The sequence below is a fragment of the Bubalus bubalis genome, chromosome 2 (genome assembly GCF_019923935.1).
Source record: "Bubalus bubalis isolate 160015118507 breed Murrah chromosome 2, NDDB_SH_1, whole genome shotgun sequence".
In the NCBI taxonomy this organism is placed as follows: Eukaryota; Metazoa; Chordata; class Mammalia; order Artiodactyla; family Bovidae; genus Bubalus; species Bubalus bubalis.
This window is the reverse complement of record NC_059158.1, coordinates 156,860,320-156,881,573: the sequence shown is the minus strand read 5'-3', so window position 1 is coordinate 156,881,573 and position 21,254 is coordinate 156,860,320. Positions and strand designations below refer to the sequence as shown.

At 43.4% G+C, this 21,254-nt stretch overlaps 1 long non-coding RNA gene across 1 annotated transcript; it reads left to right on the top strand.

Annotated features, from left to right (window-relative positions):
- Positions 1–21,051, top strand: LOC123328577. The gene is made up of 3 exons (XR_006543500.2): positions 1–745; positions 18,994–19,099; positions 20,843–21,051. It is a non-coding gene; the product is annotated as an uncharacterized LOC123328577 (long non-coding RNA).
- The last annotated feature ends 203 nt before the right edge of the window (positions 21,052–21,254 follow it).

Genomic DNA, 21,254 nt, shown 5'->3' with positions numbered 1-21,254 from the left:
CCAGACTCTTCAGAGTCTGCTCTTAACAGCGCTTCTCCAGTTACCTCTGATGGAAGCCCAGTTTCCCCCCAGTCCCTCAGGGACCTGACTCTTGTAAAATACAGTAATAGATGAATTAACAGAAAAAGGATCATGCGCTTAGATGGCGTGGGCAACTGGCAAATTGCTGTGAATGCTTCTGGATACTTCAGTTTCTACACCTATCACGTCGGGGGCGGAGCCACAGGGACTGAGAAACGCTAATCCACCTAACTGTATCCCCGCTCAGCTACTGAGGATGGGAAGGCATGAGCTGGGCGCTAGGGGGGAAAAAAAACCCAAACACTTGTATATATTCCAAAGGCTGAACTGTTCACCTCATTCCAGTGGTGCGCACTCCAGTACTCAGGATGCGCCAGAGCGTCCCGCCCCGCGTTCCCGGTTCGGGTGACTTAGGGCAGGGTGCCCCGTTACCGTCCAGGGGTGAGATTCGTTAGCTCCAAAGGGCCCTTCCAAAACCAAAGCGCTGGGATTCGGCCTCCTTTTGCAACCCCCCAGCTCAGCAGAAATGTTTGCAAGGGCCAGCTGTTTTTGCTCCCGCATTCGTTAATAAAAGTAGTGAATGCAGCCAGGGCCACCCTTTTCTTTCCTTTGTCCTGTCCTGAAAAGGGGCAGGGAGGGAACAGGAGAGCCTGCAGACGCAGGGGACGTGCCAGACGTGCAACAGGAAGGGCTCGGAGATGAGGACTGAGAGGAAGGAAGGCAGGTGGGCGGATGGGGAGCGGGGGGAGCGGGCGCGGGGCAGGGGGAGGGGCCGTGTGACAAAGGCGGGGAGACACGTGGAACTAATTCCCCGGGGCCATGGGGTGGGGGTGCACCTGAGGATTGAAAAACACCTGGCAGTTTCTGGAAACAGGAGGATTAAGAGCTGCTGAGAAAAATGGGGCCGATGATAGAGCAGGGCTGGCTGGGGTGGGGGGACCCTCTGGGAACTGCACATCGAACTCTGAGACCTTATTTTTGATCCCTTAGTGATTGGGGAGAGGTTAACAGTGCATCAGTAGGCGGGTAGCGGCGGGTGGGACACTCTAGGTCTCTTATTCAGTCTTTAAAGCAGGGAATTGGTTACAGAGGGTATCCAATTGTTTCCTTGGGCTAGAGGGAGCACAGAGCACTTGAAGGAGCAAGGATTCTCTAGCAGGAGTTCCCACACAGAACACCAGACGCTGGTTAAATTGCATAGAAAGAAAGTATTCTTACTAAAAGCACTTTTGTTAAAAAAAAAAAAAAAGTTAGTATATAATGTATTAAATGCCACAAATGCCACAGAATTGTAGATTTTAAAATGATTTAAAATGGTGAATTCTATGCTATGCACATTTTACCATCATAAAAATTGAATATAACATTTTCTTTTGTTTATCTGAAATTCAAATTTAACCAGTACCCTGTGTCTTATTTGTTAAATCTGGCCACCCTACACACAGCAAGAGCTAAGACAATTCCAGGGGGCTTCCCACATGGAGCTGGAGCCACAGAGACCCAGCTGCTGCTGCAAGGGATGGAGAGAGACAGGAAGTCCAGGGAAAGGAGGGAAAATGGTCCTGCTTCTCCTCTCCAGTGACCCCCAGTTCCTCCCTGCCATCAACCAAAGTTCCTAGAAGCCCAAGGGCAAAGGAGTCTCAGAAATACAAGTGCAGGGAAAGACATAAGAGCAAACTTGCAATTGCTTTACATGACCCAGGAAGGCCACCAGTGACCACAATTTTATCTGTGTCAACCAAAATAATAATAATAATGACATGATGCTGATGCAAAAGGCCACAAATATGGTTTTAAGTTTGCAGTCTGGAAAACACAAATCTGGGGTAACTGCAAAAGAGTGTTCCAGAAAAGAGAAAGAGTCAGGGGCTTATAAGGACAAAAAGCCATGAGGTCCCTGGGTCAGGAATATGCTCTGGAGAAGGAAATGGCAACCCACTCCAGGATTCTTGCCTGAAAAATGCCATGGACAGAGGAGCCTGGCGGACTACAGTCTAACAGGTCACAAAGAGTTGGACATGACTAAGTGACTAAGTACACACCTTAAGAGTTGCCTGGCAAGAACTGTGATTGATTCTGACTCGAGTCAGAAAATATTTGTCCTTAAGGATATTTGTCCTTAAGGATTCATGAGTTGTTTTAGGGTAAGGGTCCGATAACTATAGACAGGCTGTCATGAGTTTCTGGCAGATGTTTGGGATGACTTAACATCAGGGCAAAAGGTCAGATTCCATCCAGGCTGAGACATGCGTAAGTCACACTTCATTAATGGCTCTAAAATGAGAACTCTCTTAGCAATACCAACTTCGCTTTGATTTTCTTTTCACATTTCTCCCTTTTGATTGATTTCTTCCTTTAAAAAGCATCAGTGATCAACCACTTGGGTTTTGGGCATCAGTATGAACTCCATTAGGACTGGGAAGGCTCATTGCCAGAGGGTTGTGTCCCACAGAGAGGGGAGCAGGGTGATTTGTGGGAGAGGTCTGCTTTTAGAGAGTTTATAATCATATTTGAGCAACAAGGAGCCATCCAGGAAGAGAGTCTTAGGCAGTGTTCCAAATGGGCATGGATCTTTATCAGGAGAACTCTTATAGGAGTGAGCAATCACCTCCAGATGTCAATCTATCATTATTTCTGAACTGATGCTTTCCAACTGTGAAGCTGGAGAAAACTCTTGAGAGTCCCTTCGACAGCAAGGAAATCAAACCCATCAATCCTAAAGAAAATCCGCTCTAAATATTCATTGAAAGGACTGTTGCTGAAGCTGAAGCTCCAATACTTTGGCCACTTGATTCAAAGAGCTGACTCATCAGAAAAGACCCTGATGCTGGGGAAGATTGAGGGCAGGAAGAGAAGGGGATGACAGAGGATTAGATGGTTGGATGGCATCACCGACTCGATGGACATGAGTCTGAGCAAATTCCGGGAAATAGTGAAAGACAGGGAAGCCTGGCGTGCTGCAGTCCATGGGGTTGCAAAGAATCAGACGTGAATGAGCGACTGAGCAGCAACAGCATAGAGAAACACAAAATCCAAACAGTTTAAAAACAACAAAAGAGAGAACTGTTAGAACAATGATTAGTAAAACTGGTTGCAGTTCAGATTGCACTAAGCCACCAAGACCAGAGGGGAGTCAGCTGAAGAAGACTTCTAGATGTCAAGGTTGAAGCATCTTTTGGAGTTTGAGATGTCTCTGATGACACCATCAGTTGTTTAGGTAAAGGCAGTTTTAATTGTCAAGGATTCCAAGGATGGGAGAAAAACTGAAAATATTTGGAGAGCCATAGATACTGGAGGAGTAAGAATTCAGAATCTAATCTAGTGCTAAGTCACCTCAGTTGTATCCAACTCTGTGTGACCCTACAGAATGTAGCCTGCCAGATTCCCCTCCCCATGGGATTCTCCAGGCAAGAATACTGCAGCGGGTTGCCATTTCCTTCTTGAGGGGATCTTCCCAAGCCAGGGATTGAACTTGAGTCTCCAGTCTCCTGTATTGGCAGAAGGGTTCTTTATCACTAGCACCAGCTAGGAAGCCCCAGGATCTAATCCAGTTTACAGGTAAATACCGAAACTCCAAAGAAAATTAATAGCTCTAGAACCTAATATCCACGAAGGTATGATATTGAAACATACTTTTTATCTCTAAAATCACCATTATTCCCATCAAATATAGTCAAAATGAGACTAATTTGTTTGCAAAATAAGTACGGTTTCAATAATGTGGCCTGATTACATAAATATAACAAGAATACTGTTGATCTGGACTTCCCTGGTTGATGGGCAAGTGGTAAAGATTCTGCCTGCCAATGCAGTGACACAGGTTTGATCCCTGGTCCAGGATGATCTCATATGCCACAGAGCAACAAATCCCCTGTGCTCTAACTACTGAGCCCTGAGCCTGGAGCCCGAGAGCTGCAGCTACTGAAGTCCGAGTGACGTAGAGCCTGGGCTCTGCAATAAAAGAAGCCACAGCCATGAGAAGCCCACACACTGCAATTAGAGAGTAGCCCCTACTCGCAACAACTAGAGAAAAGTCCACCTGCAGCAACTAAGACCCAGGGAAGCCAAAAATAAAACAATAAAACCATTTTTTTTTTCCTTAAAAAACAATAGCAATTGATCTTATAGGCTCTTTTCTTTCTTATTTTAAATTAATTAAATATTTATCTGACTGCCAGGGCTTGTAGGATCTACTTTCCTGACTGGGAATTGAACTCAGGCCCCCTGTGCTTTGGAAGTGTGGCATCTTAGCCACTGGACCACCAGGGAAGTTCATTAAAGGCTCTTTTAAATTTCTTTGCTGGAACTTTTCATAAGAATCTGAGATTGAACACTTAAAGGCCTCTTGGGGCTAGGAAAGCAATACCTATAGATTGATGTGAATTCCTCTCTTCTTGAGGTCCCCAAAATATCTTGAAGTTCCTGCAGTGGGAAGGAAGGGCCCTTCCTTACTCCCTGGTAAGGCTGCTGGGTACCTTGTAAGTAAGGTATCAGGCTGTTTTTCCATGGGTCTTTATTGGCTCCATAAAAATCAGTCTTAGCTTTTTAAAGCTGTCTGGTCATATCTGAGTCTATGCATGTTTCTCTCAAATATAACATTTTAGTCAAAATCTTGGTAACATAACCAAAGTTCCCAATTGTATTCTGTTATAAGGAGAACAGATTCTCATTGAACTTACACAAATAACTATGTTACCATCAAAACAAGAATACTCACTAGGAGTTTCCAAATTCTAGAAGGAACAGAAAAAGAGGAATCAGAAAAACGATAAATGTTTTTTCTTTGTTGACAAGGGTATGCTTTACCAAACTGCGGCAAGTCAAAGATAGTTTGGGAGAAAAGGTTTCCTTAAATCTGAAAAAGCAAAACATAAAAGAATCAACAATGTGTAAAACAAAATGTCGTACAAATTATAATTATCCCCATCCCTTCATTCAGTCCCATGGAATTAATTCTTGATTTGATCTTTTGTTAGCAATTTTATGAAGCCATCAGTTTCTCTGTTAGTGTTTTGTAAATTCTTACCCAGTTCAATGGTATGATCTGAAAGTCTTTCAGAAACCTCTACTCTAGAGTGTTGATGTCCTTTCCATGAATCTCTCTGAAGATGAAACATATTTGCAAAAGCATGAAGAGTAAAACAATATTGTTGTTGTTAGTCACTCACTTGTGTCCAGCTCTTTTGTGACCCCTTGGACTGCTGCCTGCCAGGCTCCTCTGCCCATGTGATTTCCCAGGCAAGAATGAATTGCCATTTCCTTCTCCAGGGGATCATCCCGACCCAGGGATGGAACCTGCGTCTTCTGCATTGTCAGACCAATTCTTTACACTGAGCCACCAAGGAAGCCCAGTAAAACAGTAACAGTCTATAAATGACAGGCAACTTAAAAACACCCACTTTTGAAGATGTGAGAGTTCATTATAATGGAATTGAAAAGGAAATTTGGTTATTTTTGTGACACAAAACAATTTAAGATAATAACTAGAATTGTGACTGATAACATTATACTAGGACATATCAGATATCCAGAAATTTCACCTAGTTACTGGAACACTTGCATACTTATACAGACACAATGTAAGGAAGGTTTCGTGTTACTTATTCAACAATCCTTCCCATGTAATTTAATATCTAAGCCTAATTAGTTTAACAACTCTACTTTTATAAAGAGAGAAAATAAATCTTTGGATTTTCCAGGCAAGAATACTGGAGTGGGTTGCCATTTCCTTCTCTAGGAGATCTTCCTGACCCAGGTATCAAACCCGGTCTCTCGCATTATAGGCAGACGCTTTACCATTTGAGCCACCAGGGAAGTCCTGAGATAGTTCAGGGGCCCTGGAGTCGCACAGAGTCATACACAACTGAAGTGACTTAGCAGCAGCAGAAGCATCTCATACCTCAAGTTAGTTCTAAATTTAAAAAATGGAGAAGGAAATGGCAACCCACTCCAGTATTCTTGCCTGGAAAATCTCATGGACAGATGAGCCTGGTGGACTAGTGTCTGGCATCGCAGAGTTGTACACAACTTAGCAACTGAACAACAACAACATACAATCAGGCAGATGGTGATTTGGGGAAATAGTTCTTGATGGAAATGTGACATAAAATGAAGAGTGAAGTGACCTAGCAATATGGAATACAGAGTTTTGTAAGAAATTAACATTTGTGTATAGAATAATAATTGCAAATATTCAAACAATAAAGTCCATGGCTAAAGAAGCTCAGAAAAAAAAATAATAAATTAAAAAAAAAAACAATAACAATCACTTAGAATTTGATTTGGAGAAATTTGTCAAAAGTATCAAAAGCTATAAAAAAACATTTGGTCAAATAGAATCATAGGTCACTGTGAAACAATGCTTAATTACCTATTTAACCAAAATAACAATTAAAGACTTCATGGGCAGATTTCCCTGGTGGCTCAGAGGTAAAGAATCCTCCTGCTAATGCAGGAGACACAGGTTTGATCCCTGATTCTGGAAAGTCCCACGTGCCACAGGGCAACTCAGCCTATGTACAACAACCATGAGCCTGCACTCAGGAACCTGGGGGCCGCAGCTACTGAAGCCCACGCGCCCCATAGCCAGTGCTCCACCACGAGGAGAGGCCCGAGCAATAAGAAGCCCTGCACCACAACGCCAGAGTAGACCCAACTCATTGCAGCTAGAGAAAAGCCTGAGCAGCAACGAAGACTCAGCCCAGCCAAAAATTAATAGACAGAAACATAAAATTATAAAAAAAAAAATGTATTAAAGGCTTCATGGGCAAATATAAAAGGGTGTATACTTATAAAAAGCCTTGTGCTGTGCTTAGTTGCTCAGTCCTGTCTGACTCTTTGTGACCCCATGGACTGTAGCCCACCAGGCTCCTCTGTCCCTGGGGATTTTCCAGGCAAGAATACTGGAGTGGGTTGCCATGCCCTCCTCCAGGGAATCTTCCCAACCCAGGGACTGAACCCAGGTCTCCCTCATTGCAAGTGGATTCTTTACTAGCTGAGCTACCAGGGAAGCCCATAAAAAGCCTTTGCTATAAAATATGAAATCTTTGCTTGTCTAGTCAGATTACATTAAAGATAAAGAAAACTTTTATCATTTCTCATTAAGATTAGACCAATAATCCAAGAAAACTTTCTTGTTTTAACATAGAGAAAAACCAAAGTTTGATTTTGTACCAGTTTACTTTTAATATTAAAACTCATTTACTTAATTTAATTCATTTCAATCTTAGCCAGTCCTGACCACGCATAAAATTCTTTTCCAAAGATTTGTTTTTTATTTTTACCTCCACAAACCTTCTACAACTTTCTATATCCATTTTAGTTTGTCCTTTTTTTATTCCCATTTAGAAATAACCAGCTTTAAAAGAAAATCACTCCCTCTTTCCTTAAAAAATGCATTTTCACTTCTTACATCTTTTCTTAAAAATTACTTTATAACAAAGATGTTTTGCTTATTAATTTTGTAGTTTTAATTACATATATTAACTAGAATTTTTAACCCTTTGAAACCTTAATTTCTTTTGAAAAGAAGTAAGCAATTATGAACTGCTTTTTATATTAGAATTCTATAGATTGGCAAACTTATAAATATCTTTTATCATCTCTAAAAGCTTGTGCTTTTCTTATAGAAAATTTCTCAGCATAGCACTAAATGCCTTTACTTATAGTCCCAAATATCTTTAGTTTTCCTGTGAAAGGAAGCCTATGTTTAGTCATTAATATTTCAGCATCTTATTTTATTGGGGAATGATCTAGGTATTTAATAACTTTCCATCATTTAACTTAACCTAGCAAAAGTCTGGGAGAAGGCAATGGCACCCCACTCCAGTACTCTTGCCTGGCAAATCCCATGGGTGGAGGAGCCTGGTAGGCTGCAGTCCATGGGGTCGCTGAGAGTCGGATACAACTGGGTGACTTCACTTCACTTTTCACTTTCATGCATTGGAGAAGGAAATGGCAACCCACTCCAGTGTTCTTGCCTAGAGAATCCCAGGGAGGGGGAGCCTGGTGGGCTGCCGTCTCTGGCGTCACACAGAGTCGGACACGACTGAAGCGACTTAGCAGCAAAAGTCTGAAGTTTCAAGTTACCAAAAAGATTTGAGGAAACTGTTTTAAGTAGACATATCATAAAACATAATTATTCTTAAAGAGTTCACCTAAAAACTCTTATCCTATTTACATGTACTTAATTGATTGATACTTATGAAAATATCATTTCAGTTTATTTTTCTTGATGACAAATTCTATAACAAAGATAACACATGAACTTATTTGACTTTTAGTAAACCTAGGTACAATAAAAATATTATACTTAATGCTGATGACTCTAAAGACATGTCTGTATTGATTAAACCAAAAATCTTAAACTAGCTTTAATAGTGAATATTAGCTTAATACCAAATATTTCCCAGATTCTGTGAACCTATAATTCATTTGGATTAGTTTCTATTATATTTCTGAAAATTTACATAAGTGCTTGTTTTCTTTAATCCAATTAAATAGAACTCCTTTACAAATTAATTTTGGCAATACCATCTACTATCTATAGAAATAGATACTATAGATATAGATAGATCCCATATCTGTTATGTATATACATAGACACACATACATACAGATAGACACAGACAGAGGTCTTATAGTTTTCATTTTAAAACTTTAATCATGAATCAAGTATAATACAAAATTTACTAGTTTATAAAAACAGCTAGAATAAATTAAGTCTACTCACTCAAATGGCCTAAGTCTTTCATTTTTTTGCAGAGAAGAATTTTAAAATCTGTATTTGCCCTTGACAAGCAATGTTAAGGAGACTAGGCAAGAGAGTCCTTTTTACAGTTTGAATTTTAAAAGGCCTCTTTTCTTTTTCTTCTTCTTCCTTTTTTTTTTTTCCAGTCATAAAAATTAGAGATGGTCTAAATAGTTTCCTGAGATGACCAGGTAGAATATTTACATCTCAAAGGCACAAGGAGAGACAAGCAATTTCCTCTAAGAAGGGCTTTTGTTCCTTTAAGGTCAAAACTTTTAAAAAAAATTGCTTTTTCCAAATTGCCATAATAATGATAGACATTTTTCTTAGGCCATTGGATGCATAATTGCTTTCTGCAGGCGCTCAAGCTCACCATCATAAAACAGAAGTTCAGAGAGAAATGGATAGCAAGGAGGAGAGCATGGTGGTAGACATTCTGAGGTCCACAAAGGAGCAGAGGGATTCAGAGGGAGAGAGAGTGAGCTTTCAGAAGCCCCAGAGGATTTTTCCAATTTGGAAATCCTTTGAGATAATTGTCAGTTTCTCTAAGGGAAGCAACAGTGTATACCTTATTATGTTTTTGGAGGCCTCAACATACCAATTGAAATATGCTTCCATTCTTGTCTTACATTCCTTTTCTAATTGACCATACAGACAAACTAATTTCAGAATTTTGAAGGAGTCCAGGTTGGTCAATTTAATTGCAAATCATCCTGGGTAATCATAGTCCAGCAAGGCAAATACTTGCAGGACTAGGGCCCATAACTCTTATACACAAAAACAGCGGAAGTTCCAGAAGGAGGCTGCTCTGAAGTCTTGCCCTTAGAAAGTGAACTCCCCGTACTACAAGAGCAATTACACAGCACAACAAAAACAGGGAATGAAATCCTGAGAACAGAAGCAGGCAGCCCAAACAATATGGGAAGCAAAATCCTGAAGGCTATTCAAACAAAACAAACAAAATAGGAAGTGAAATCTCAAGGTCACTTAAACAAAACAAGAGTAAAATACCAGAGTTCACTTAAACAAAGCAAACACAAAATGGGGAGTGAAATCCTAAAGGTCACTCAAACAAAACAGGAAGCAAAATCCTGGAGGCCCTATATGTAAAACAAACAAAAGTGAAAAAGTGAAAGTGTTAGTCGCTCAATCGTGTCTGACTCTTTGAAACCCCGTGGACTGTAGCCTGCCAGGCTCCTCTGTCCATGGAGTTCTTCAGGCAAGAATACCGTAGTGGGTAGTCATTCCCTTCTCCAGGGGATCTTCCCAACCCAGGGATCTAACCCAGGTCTCCTGCATTGCAGGAAGATTCTTTACCATCTGAGCTGCCAGGGAAGCCAAAACAAGCAAAATGGGAAGCAAAATCCCAAAGGACAGAGCTGGTCCCAGAGGGCAGCCAAATAAGTTAGAACCTCTACCACGGTGGAAGGAAGCCTCCACCACCACAATCTGGGAACACTGAGAAAATGATAGCATCCAGTTGCCTCTTGTGTGGGTGCATGCATGCTAGGTCACTTTAGTTGTGTCTGACTCTGTGCAACCCTACGAACTGCAGCCTACCAGGCTTCTCTGTCCATGGGATTCTCCAGGCAAGGACACCTAAGTATGTTGCTGTGCCATCTTCCAGGGGATCTTCCTAATCCAGGGTTTGAACCTGTGTCTCTTACATCTACCTGCATTGGCAGGTGTGGTCTTTACCTGGGAAGCCCCAGTAGTCTCTTACCTTACACAAATCCAAGACAGTGCTGGAGAGTGGGTAGGCTGTTCTGCATCCCACTTCTGACACCATATAATGTCAACCAAAAAATAATGCAGGAGGTTGCAATTAAGAAAAGTGTTTATTTGGAGCTTTAAGCATTGCAATTCAAGAGACACAAATTCGGGTAACCCCAAGAGAGTGCTTTGGGAAACAGAATGAATCAAAAACGAGAAAAGAGCCATGAATTGCCTGGCCTGGCAAGAATTGTTGAAAATGTTAAAGAGTTGCCTGGTGAGAATTGTGACTGACTCTGACATGGATTAGAAAATATTTGTCCTTAAAGAATCACAGTTGTTTTAGAGTAAAGGCCCGATAAGTAGACAGGCTGTCATGAGTTTCTGGCTGATGTTCTGGATGACTTTATAAGATCAAAAGGTCAGATTCCATCCAGGCTGAGATGTGCGAAAGTCACACTTCCTTAATGGCATCCCAGCTCCATTTTTAGAGAGCTCTCTTAGCAATACCAACTCCATTTTTATTTTCCTTTCACATCTGCCGGCTGAAATGAAGTCCCAAGTCTCAATCAGGTCATTCTCTGAAGTCCTTGACCTAGCTCACTCTCATGATCAATCCACAAGCAAGTAGTTACTGCTTGCTGCTAAGACAACAGATAAGAGCACATTTGTGAGCATCCTCAAACTAAGAATCAAAGAGAAGTGCTTTGTTTAGAAAGTGGAGGATATGGTTCCTTTCTTGAAGCTGGGACCCCCAATGTCTCTTCATTCTTTTATTCAATGTCTACTTGTGAGAGAGGCACTGTCCTTGGCAATTCAGTGTATGTCAGTAAATTAAACAGATGCATTCCACATTCTTAAGGTGCTTACAATTCTAGTTGGTATAAAATGTATGAAACTTTGCTAAAATATAAGATGTGAATGACAAATGCAAGAAAAGACAGAGAAGTGACAGAGAAGCTTATAATGAATAGGAAATAGATGACTTAGGTGATATCTATAATAGGTATACAGTGTGCCCAGCTTGGTGCTAGGTACTAGGGGCAGCAGAACAGAAATGGACACATGACCCTTCTCCAGGAACTCATGATGTTGTTTACAAGAATCAGCAACAGATATTTCTCCACTTGTCCTGACTCCTTAAAACCTCATAGAAAGCCATTAAATAAAGAAAGCAGATTTACAGATTTAGTTGCTCAGAGGTCTTGGGTTCCCATCAAGCTTTGCCTCCAGCTCTGTGAATCCTGGGGCCTCTATTCCCCATAGTGGAGGGAAACTCTGGCCTTGTTAATGTCTGCCTCCTCCTGTTCTGTTGTATCGGTTACTTCTCTGTTTCAAGTCACTGGTTACCTCTGGCAGCCCCCTGAGACATGAGAGGAGCTGAGTCACATCATTGGTAACCCTGGAGCAACAACCGCAAAGCTGTGAGCACATGACTTGCATATTTATGGCCACCCTGTGCAGGAGTAGCAGAAAATAGGAGCAGGGCTCTGGTGTCAGGCTGCTGGGGTTGAATCCTGGCTCTGCAGATGACCAGCCTGAACAAAGTTATGTAAAGTCTCAGTGCGTCAGATTCCTCATTTGTAAATAGGAATAATAATAGTGCTCCATCCGTTTGTAAGGCTGAATAAGATAGTGCCTGTGAAAGTGTGTAGAACACTGCTTGTTAGCTATCATTATTTATTATCGCCCTTCACAGATTTAGAAATGGATAATACGTTCACTTCTTCACTTTCAACTGCCTACCTCCAGGTCATTGCTTTGGCTTGCAGGATCCTAGTTCTCAATCGTTGATCAAACCCAGGCCCTCGTTAGTGGAAGTGTGGAATCCTAACCTCTGGACCGCCAGGGAACTCCCCAGGTCATTTCTTTTCAATCTATGGGTTACAAACCACTGAAATTGAACATTGCTCAGTCATGTCCGACTCTTTGCAACCGCATGGACTGTAGCCTGCCAGGTTTCTCTGTCCATGGAATGAATTCTCCAGGCAAGAATACTGGACTGGGTAGCCATCACCTTCTCCAGGGGAATCTTCCCAACCCAGGAATCGAACCCAGGTCTCCCACATTGCAAACGGATTCTTTACCATCTGAGTGAAATCACTTTCATGAAGTTTGTGAAGTCTCTCAGTCGTGTCCAACTCTTTGCTATCCCATGGACTGTAGCCCACCAGGCTCCCCTATCCGTGGGATTTTCTAGGCAAGAATACTGGAGTGGTTTGCCATTTCCTTCTCCAGGGGATCTTCCCAACCCGGAGACTGAACCCAGGTCTCCTGCATTGTGGGCAGACGCTTTATCATCTGAGCCACCAGGGAATCCCTCAAATTTAATACATTAAATTATGTATTAAAATAAATATTATAGCTATATACCAAAACACAGGTATGTAACAAAAAAGGAGAAAGATAATAGAATATCATCTACTATTATTTTATTATTAATAAAACAAAATATTAGTGTATAACATGCAGTAAGGGTAAGTATTCTGTTGAACTAGGGGTTCAATTGTGTGTGTGCATCGGTGTATATCATGTTGCAATGTAAAATTTTTCTCTCATTGTGGGTCATGGTCAAGAAAATTTGAAACTACTGTTTTAGGTTAAATCACTACTGCTCATAATTCTACCTTTCCCACTTTTCAACACCCCTGCTCCTTCTGACCCCCAGGCAAATACCACTTACCCTCTTCCTCACACACATATTCATCCCTTCCTTTCCTTTCCCTTCCTCTTTGGGATCCCAGCGACCTGGTTTTCTCTCCATCCCTGCTCCCCCCGAGTGGTCTCCTTCCTCTGCTGTCGGACACCAGAAAAGTGCTCTGGGTACCAGGCACGGACATGTGGAAGGCCACAGAGTTGTCCCCAGATATCAGCAGTCTTGGGAGGGGCAGAGGCAGTCAGGAGGTTTGGCTTAGGGGAGGACACCCTGGGAAGCAGGCTTCGGGTTCAGCTGATGGAGGGGAGTAAAGCTCTGGGTCTGGGTCACTTCTGAGGGAAAGACATTCCTAAGGGGGCAGTGGGCTTAACCTGAAGGGAGGCTGAAGAGGAAAGAAAAGTACTGGAATGAATACCCAGAAGGGGAATCACTGAGACAGGAGTCAAGGAGGTGCTGGAAAAGGGAAGTAATGTGAGCAGCAGAGAAAGACTGTCTCTGAGTGGGCAGAGGTTCAGTGTGCAAGACCCACCAGCAGGAAGGGGTTTCCAGGGAGGCCTGGAGACCACCTCTGGCCTTGCGGGGGGTGGGGGGGATCCTTTTCCCCTGCTTTCCATTCCTCCTCCCCCTCCTCCCTCTTCTTCTCCCCTCCCCGCTCTGTCAAGTGAAGTAATAAATAACCCAGGTTGTTCAGGGTTAAGTCAACTTAGCTGCAGCCATCATGACTTTAGCCCCCCGCCCAATGGCTTTGTTCATTCCAGCTCTGGGTCTGCTAGTGCTGTGGGATGCCCAGCTTGCATGATAAAGCCTGCTGTCCAGGCTGGGCCCCTGCAGATGTCCAAGACTCTCTTTAGCACAGCCCCCTCTCCCATCCCTCTTTTCCACCGAGGGTATCTGTCAGGTTGAGAGCAGAGAAAATTAACAGACCCACTCTCCCAGCTTGTCCAAATGTCAAGGCCAAGGGAAATGTCCTTGATCATCCAGAATCTCATCCTTGAAAGCGTTCCAGTGGATCAACGTTGGGGTCCCAGACTGAATGGGCAGGACCAGGGGCTCTGGGAGGCGCTAGTTCGACAGCTGATCCCTTCGCCTCAGTTTCCTCAAGAGGGCGGATCCGAGAGTTTTCTCACCTTGGTCTCGCTTTGAACTTAGTCCTGATGGCCACCCATACCACCTCCCCTCTGTGGGCTCTGCTTCATCATCTGTGTGAGGTGGGGCTCCCATCGAATGACCAGTAACACCCTTTATAGAAAAACACTTCTGTTACAGGTGTTACCCAGGGTCGAGACAGGTAAGGGGAGTGAGCGAAGCTTGGCACCCTACAACAGGGAGTAATGGGATGAGTCAAATAGGAGAACCCTTAACTGTCTGTCTCAAGGGGCAGCTGCTCTTCCACTCTGCCGCTGACAGAGAAGCTGGAAATCTGAGATTTAAAACACTGACACTTAATTTTAAACACTGACACCTAATTCCAGATTTTTCAGCCATCATTACAGGCCAAGCTTAATCATCTGCAAGCCTGACTCAGCCTGTGGGTACCAGTTATCTGCCACATCCAAATGGTTCTCAAACTTAAGCCTGCATCAGAATTACCCCAGGGACTTGTTAAAACATGGGTTATCAGGCCCCACCCCCAGAGTTTCCAATCCCGTTAAGTCTGAACTGGAGCCTGAGGAACTGCCTTTCTAACAGGCTCCCGGGTGATGTTGCTGCAGCTGATCCAGGGAACATACCTTGAGAACCACTGCTCTACTCTATGGGCTTCCCTGGTGGCTCAGATGGTAAAGAATCTGCCTTCAACACAGGAGACCTGGGTTCAGCCCCTGGGTTGGGAAGATTCCCTGGAGAAGAGAATGGCAATCCACTCCAGAATTCTTGCCTGGAAAATCCCATGGACAGAGGAGCCTGGCAGGCTCCAGTCCATGGGGTCACAAAGAGCCAGACATGGCTGAGTGAGCCCTACTCTATAGGAAGATGACCACTAGCCCATGTAATTCTTTATGTGATGCCCAAGCAGCTGCTCAGGAGCCACTGTGAATATTCGAGTTCCCTGATTTGACAAGCAGAGTGAGGATGACAATGATGATCACGGGGATGGTACAGATAGCAGCTAACTTCCTAAAATGCATACTGCAAACAGCAAGTATTTTACGTGCATTATGGCTGTTAGTCTTCAAAGGCCTCAGAGGTCGGCATCATAAACAGTCCCTAATTACAGGTGAAAATAGCTAATACGTAGTGGATTTGAAGCCAGACTGAGACATCAGAGGTCACCTTCCCCCAACAAGGACTCACAGTTTTCTTACACACCCCATCACATAGTCGAATCCTCTAGATCAGTGGTCCCCAACCTTTTTGGCACCAGGGACTGATTTTGTGGAAGACAATTTTTTCATGGATGTTGGGGGGTTAATTTCGGAATGATTCAAGTACATTACAGTTACTGTGAGCTTTATTTACATTGTGATATATGCTGAAATAATTACACAACTCACCGTAATGCAGAATCAGTGGGAGCCCTGAGCTTGTTTTCCTGCAACTAGAGCAGCTGTAAATACAGATGAAGCTTTGCTCACTTGCCCACCACTCACCTCTTGCTGCAATGCCCGGTTCCTAACAGGCCATGGACTGGTACTGGTCCGTGGCCTTGGGGTTGCGGACCCCTGCTCGAGATCATACTCTTCATGAGTAGATCTCCGTAAGTCAAAGCAAATTGTGTATTGGTTAATCACTCATTCACTCAATGAATGTTTGAGTTTAAAATATAACTGCAAGTCAAGCTATACGAAGTAAACACAGCGAACAAGGTAAAGGCACAGATAGTGATGGGGCGAGGCAGGCAGGGCTATTTGGAGACACAGCAGTCAGGGAAGGTCTCTCCAAGGAGGTGACATTTGCACAGAGACCAAGTAAAAGGGAGGAAGAGGAAAACAGGGCAGCGGGCACAAAGGTCCTGGGGTGGAAACAAGTGTGGCACATCCCAGGACCAGCAAGAAGACCGTGCGGCTAAGAGTGAGCACAGAGGAGGCTGGAAAACGAAGCAGGCGTCCTAAAGTCCACACCAAGGAATCTGCCTTTTATTCCAAGTGTGATGGGGGAGCCGTGGGAGGGTTTTGAGTCAGCAAGTGATTAGCTCTGATTAGGTTTGGGGCAGAATCCCTCTGCTCACAGGGTGAAGACTTTGGGGAGGCTAGAGTGGAAAACACGGAGCTGATGTCTAAATAATAAGATCCTCAGAGATGCCTGAGCTGTGAGCTGATGCAGCCTGTCACAGCCTTGGTGGGCAGGGGAGAGAAACGGAAGGAAGGAAACAGATGCCAGGTGCAAAATTAAAGCTATCTGTGGAGTTCTCTAGTGTCCGGTGATTAGGACTCGGTGCTTTCACTGCAGTGGCCCAGGTTCAATCCCGGGTCAGGAACTAAGATCCCGCAAGCCACACAATGTGAACAAAACGGGAGGAAAGCTATCTGATAAATGAGGGCATGGGTCCCCATCGGGGGGGGGGGGGGGCAGAAAAATGTCAGGGCCAATTCTAAGGACACCAGCAACTCAGGTTTCCTCACTCCTGGTCTCAGTACCTGGTGCTTGACCTTGTCGAGGACAAGAGGTGTCTGTGTGAAGTTCAGATCTGCAGAAAGACAACTCCAGTCCTCGGACTCGTCTCCTCTTAAGCCTGTCTTAAGTGCTCAACATTTCCCATTATGGGAGATGGAAATATTTGAAAACTGGATTGTGGTGATGGCTGCATTAACTGTATAGATTTACTAAAAGTCATGGAATTTACTAGGGAGTGAACATAATGGTATGTAAATCCTACTTCAATAAGGTTGCTTAAAAAAGAAAAAATCTTAGCTCACAAGGGAATCATCCTTTGACCTTGAACAGGTTGTCTGTCACTAAAAGAGCCCACAGCACTTTAAGAATATACACGGTAACATCTACTGAATGGAATAACAACCATGGCGATCAATACTTTTGAAGAACACTTGAAAATTTAGATATAAAACTATGTATGTAATTTTAATCATATCATATGTATTTGTGTGTGTGTATTTATGAGAGAGAAAACCCAGGCATTAATTCTTGGTATTGGGATTGTTTTATTCCTCTTTTTTTTTTGTTTCCAGCTTTTGATTTTCCAGGTTTTCTACAATGAATGTTAATAGTCAAGATGCCCTATTAATCAGGAGAATGCAAATAAAATCCGTATAAAATTGAGTTAGAGAAAAAGGCCAGAAAATAGGTCACATGCACATTGTCTGCATGCAAGATCAGCAGAGGCAGAGACAAAGTAGGAAGGAAATGAGTTATGTTAACAGAATCACAGGTGATTTCAACATTTTTCTCTTTGCCTATCTCCGCTGTCTCATTTTTCCATCATGAGCATGTATTATTTGCCTAGTGAAAAGGAGGCATACAATCTTCTAAACCCTTGGCACTCTGGTTTAAAGATTACTTTCTGCTTTTTCATGGACTATTTCATTCTTCTTTTTCCACTGTGAAGATTTAATTTAGTTCAAAAATTTCACAACTATTTATGGAACGCTTATTCTGTGCCAAGCACTGAACTAGGCACGGCAGGAAATGGAAAGATTATTAAAGGAAGATCGGGTCTCTTTTCCCAAGTAGGTCATCGGACCAGTCAGGGAGGCAGATACGGATGCAAAGAACGATACCGCTGCTCCACATGGTCACAGGGCACAGAGATAGAAATATTAGGTGCAAGGAGAGTTCAGCTTATTAGTCAGCAAAAATGCTTTTTTTTTTCCTTAAAGGAAATTCTTTTATTATTGCACTTAATCTCTCTTGCCTTACTAGCTTGCCAAGTAACAGATCTCTGATGGCCTGAGCTATGCGAGTAGGTGGGATATTTTTGTTAGGAGCTAATTGGACATCAGCTGTGTGGGGCGAGGTGGCGTTTCGTGTTTCATCCTCCCCACTCCGTGATGCACTTCATGAGGGACAGGAAGAATATTATAGCTGCTAGAAGACCAGGCTCTATAGTCAGGCTGCCTGGATTCTACTTTGGCTTCTTTTGCTCCAGTTACAGAACCTCCAGCAAGTTTCTTAACCTCTCTGTACCTCAGTCTTTTCCTCTGTAAAATGGGCATAATAATGATACTCACCTCATGGGGGGTCTGTGGCAAACACCAAATACCTCATCACGCACTCAGCATTAGAACCGGACACACAGAACACACTCTAGGACTTCCCTGGAGTTCCAGTGGTTGATTAAGGATCCACCTGCCAATGCAGGGGACATGGGTTCAATCCCTGGCCGGCAAGATTCCACATGCCGGGGAGCAGCTAAGCCCATGAGCCATGTGCTGCAGCTTCTGAAGCCTGAGCGCCTGTAGCCTGTGCTCCATAGCAAGAGAAATGACCGCAATGAGAAGCCCGTGTGCTGCAACTAGAGAAAGCTTGTCTGTGACCATGAAGACCCAGCACAGACAAAAGTATATACATAAAATAAAAAACACACTCTAGGATTTTATTATTTTATATTTATCCACCACATAAATATTCATCTTTTATTACTTTTTCATGCACTGCTTTAAATGTTTTCTCCCTTAAGACTGAATTTATGACAATGATTTAGCCAACATTTCTGATCCTCGACTGTGCACCGAATTCTGTCCCCTGTGCAGGGACAGCAAAGAGGAACAGACAGGACCCCCCCTGGGGCTGCTCGCAGATTAGCGCAGGAGAGAGAGACAAACACAAACAACAGGACAGGGCTCGCAATTAGTAACAGAGGTTGACTAACATGTCCTGAAGCCCCAGAAAACATTTTTGCCTCTCTCTCTCTAATAGAATGTGGTTCCCATTACCATGTTTACAGTGTTTGTTTGTGCAGGGAAGAAGGAAAGGAACTTTCCTCGGACGTCTGGTGTGCCGGGCGTGGTGGGAGTGCCTGTAACAGGAGGAGGCTCACCGTGTACCTGTCCCGTGCTGAGATCCACGTAAGTTTATTCTCATTTAATCCTATGGAAAGAGTATGTGATTATCCTCATTTTCACATGGGGAAGTCAAGGTCTTTAGTTCAGAGGTCAAGAAACTCCCCTAGGTTATATTGCCAAGAAATGGCAGAGTCGGGATTCAAAATCAAGTCTGTGCTCTCTCCACACTGCTCTATCTCCTCCCAATATGATATGCTACACGGCAACCCACTCCAGGATTCTTGTCTGGAGAATCTGCATGGACAGAGGAGCCTGGCGGGCTACAGTCTAGAGGATTGCAAAGGGTCGGATACGACTGAAGTGACTTAGCATGCACATGTCATCTCATCTAATTCTCGAAGCAGCTCTTTGAGGGAGATGCTATTATGCCTGTTTTTATACAGGAAGAAACTGATGCTCCAAAAAAGTAAATGTTTTGCCCAAGGTCAAAGAGTTAGTAAGAAACAGACCCAAGTGTCTCCGAAGCTGTGGTCTTTTCCTGGTTACTATGACATCTCCCATCTCCTCCCATGTGGATTGAAGTTGAATTTCCACCCAGGCCTGCAAGAGCACAACTAGCTCTCTGGGGTGGGGGGGCAGTGTTGGGGGGCGTTGGGAACTTGACTTCTCATCCTGACTCTGTCCATTACAAGCACCATGGCCCGGGACAGATTGTCTTCCCTCTTGAGGCCTTCATGCCCTCATCTGTCAAAAGATACTGTAAGGTTCATACTTCCTAGGAGTCTCCAGAGGAATGTAAACAGAAAACAAGCTTAGACCAGACTCTGCTGGTGTAGACCTAGGGTGGAAGCCTGGGGTAAAGCCCAAGGAGTAAAGAGGGGAGAGTCTCTGAAGATAAACAACTCTATAGTTGTGCAGGAAAGCGGTCTCCATCCTGCCATCTGTCAGAGAGGGAAGTGCAGCCTGGCAAGTACACAACTTCATCAGGACTAACAGATGTTCTAGTTCATCTTTGTCAACATCAACAAACACACACGAATACTGTACATGAGGCTCTAGGGTTATACACAGTCCTTGCCTCATTGGAGAGACAAGGAGAAAGAAAGAAAGAGAGAATAAAAGAAAGGAAGGAAGAGAGAAAGAAAGATGGAAGGAGAGCAGGAAGGAAAGAAGAGTTTAGAGGAGGCAGCAGGGCTGGAAGGAAATAGGAAAGAGTTTATAATGAGGATGGAAGGGCCCTTGAGGAAGGACTCGAATGGCTCACAAGAAGAGGAAATGAGGGCATCTTGGACTGAGGGAATTCTGGAAGCCAAGAATGGACAAAAATGGACGCATTTTGCATCTAATTAGACCAGTTGCCTATAGTGGATAATCTGCAAGATAAGATGGAAAACTGGAGGCCAGTTGTGGAGGACTTGAAATGCAAGGATTAGAAAACTGTTTTTATCCATTTATCCTGAAAGAATTTTTAGCAGGAGAATATTACCTGGAGCCATGTATGACATACAGATTAAAGTCCAGAAAAGATGAGCAGTCGAGAAAAATATGATAAGAACAAGCAAAGATCAATGGATTTGGACAATAAGGCACCATAGATGACCCTGCCATAGTGCTCCCAGAGCGACCTAGGTGGAAGCCAGGTCACAAAGGAGGGAGAAGAGGGTAGCTAGTGCTAAGTGAAGATGAAGAGTATTACAGTTCTAGTGAGAATCTTCAGAGTAAAGCCTAGGTCAGTAGGTTATGGGACAGATTCAATGAAAGCTGTGTATTTTGTTTTTTGTTTTTGTTTCTTTTTTTTCCAAACAGGTTAAAGACAGAAATGAAGAAGTTAGCAGAGAGAAGGAAGAAAGGTGCTAGAAGAAGGGGCAGAGTGATGGAAGGACTACTGCGAGGTAGAAAGGACTCCCAAGAAAAGGTAGACAGGGGACTTCCCTAGAGGCCAGATGGCTAAGACGCCACACTCCCAGTGCAGACAGCCTGGGTTCGATTGCTGGTCAGGGAAGCAGATGCCACATGCTGCGACTAAGACCTGCTGCAACCAAATAAATATTAAAAATAAAAAATGGTAGACAGGAGTTGCCAACTTTTCCCTCACCCTTCCCTCCCAAGTTAAGCTATATGGATATATTTGTTAGTTTAAAGGTTTGGATACAGAAGTGAGTAAATGAGGTTACAGAGCTCCTCACAGAAACTCAGTTCAGTTCAGTCACTCGGTCGT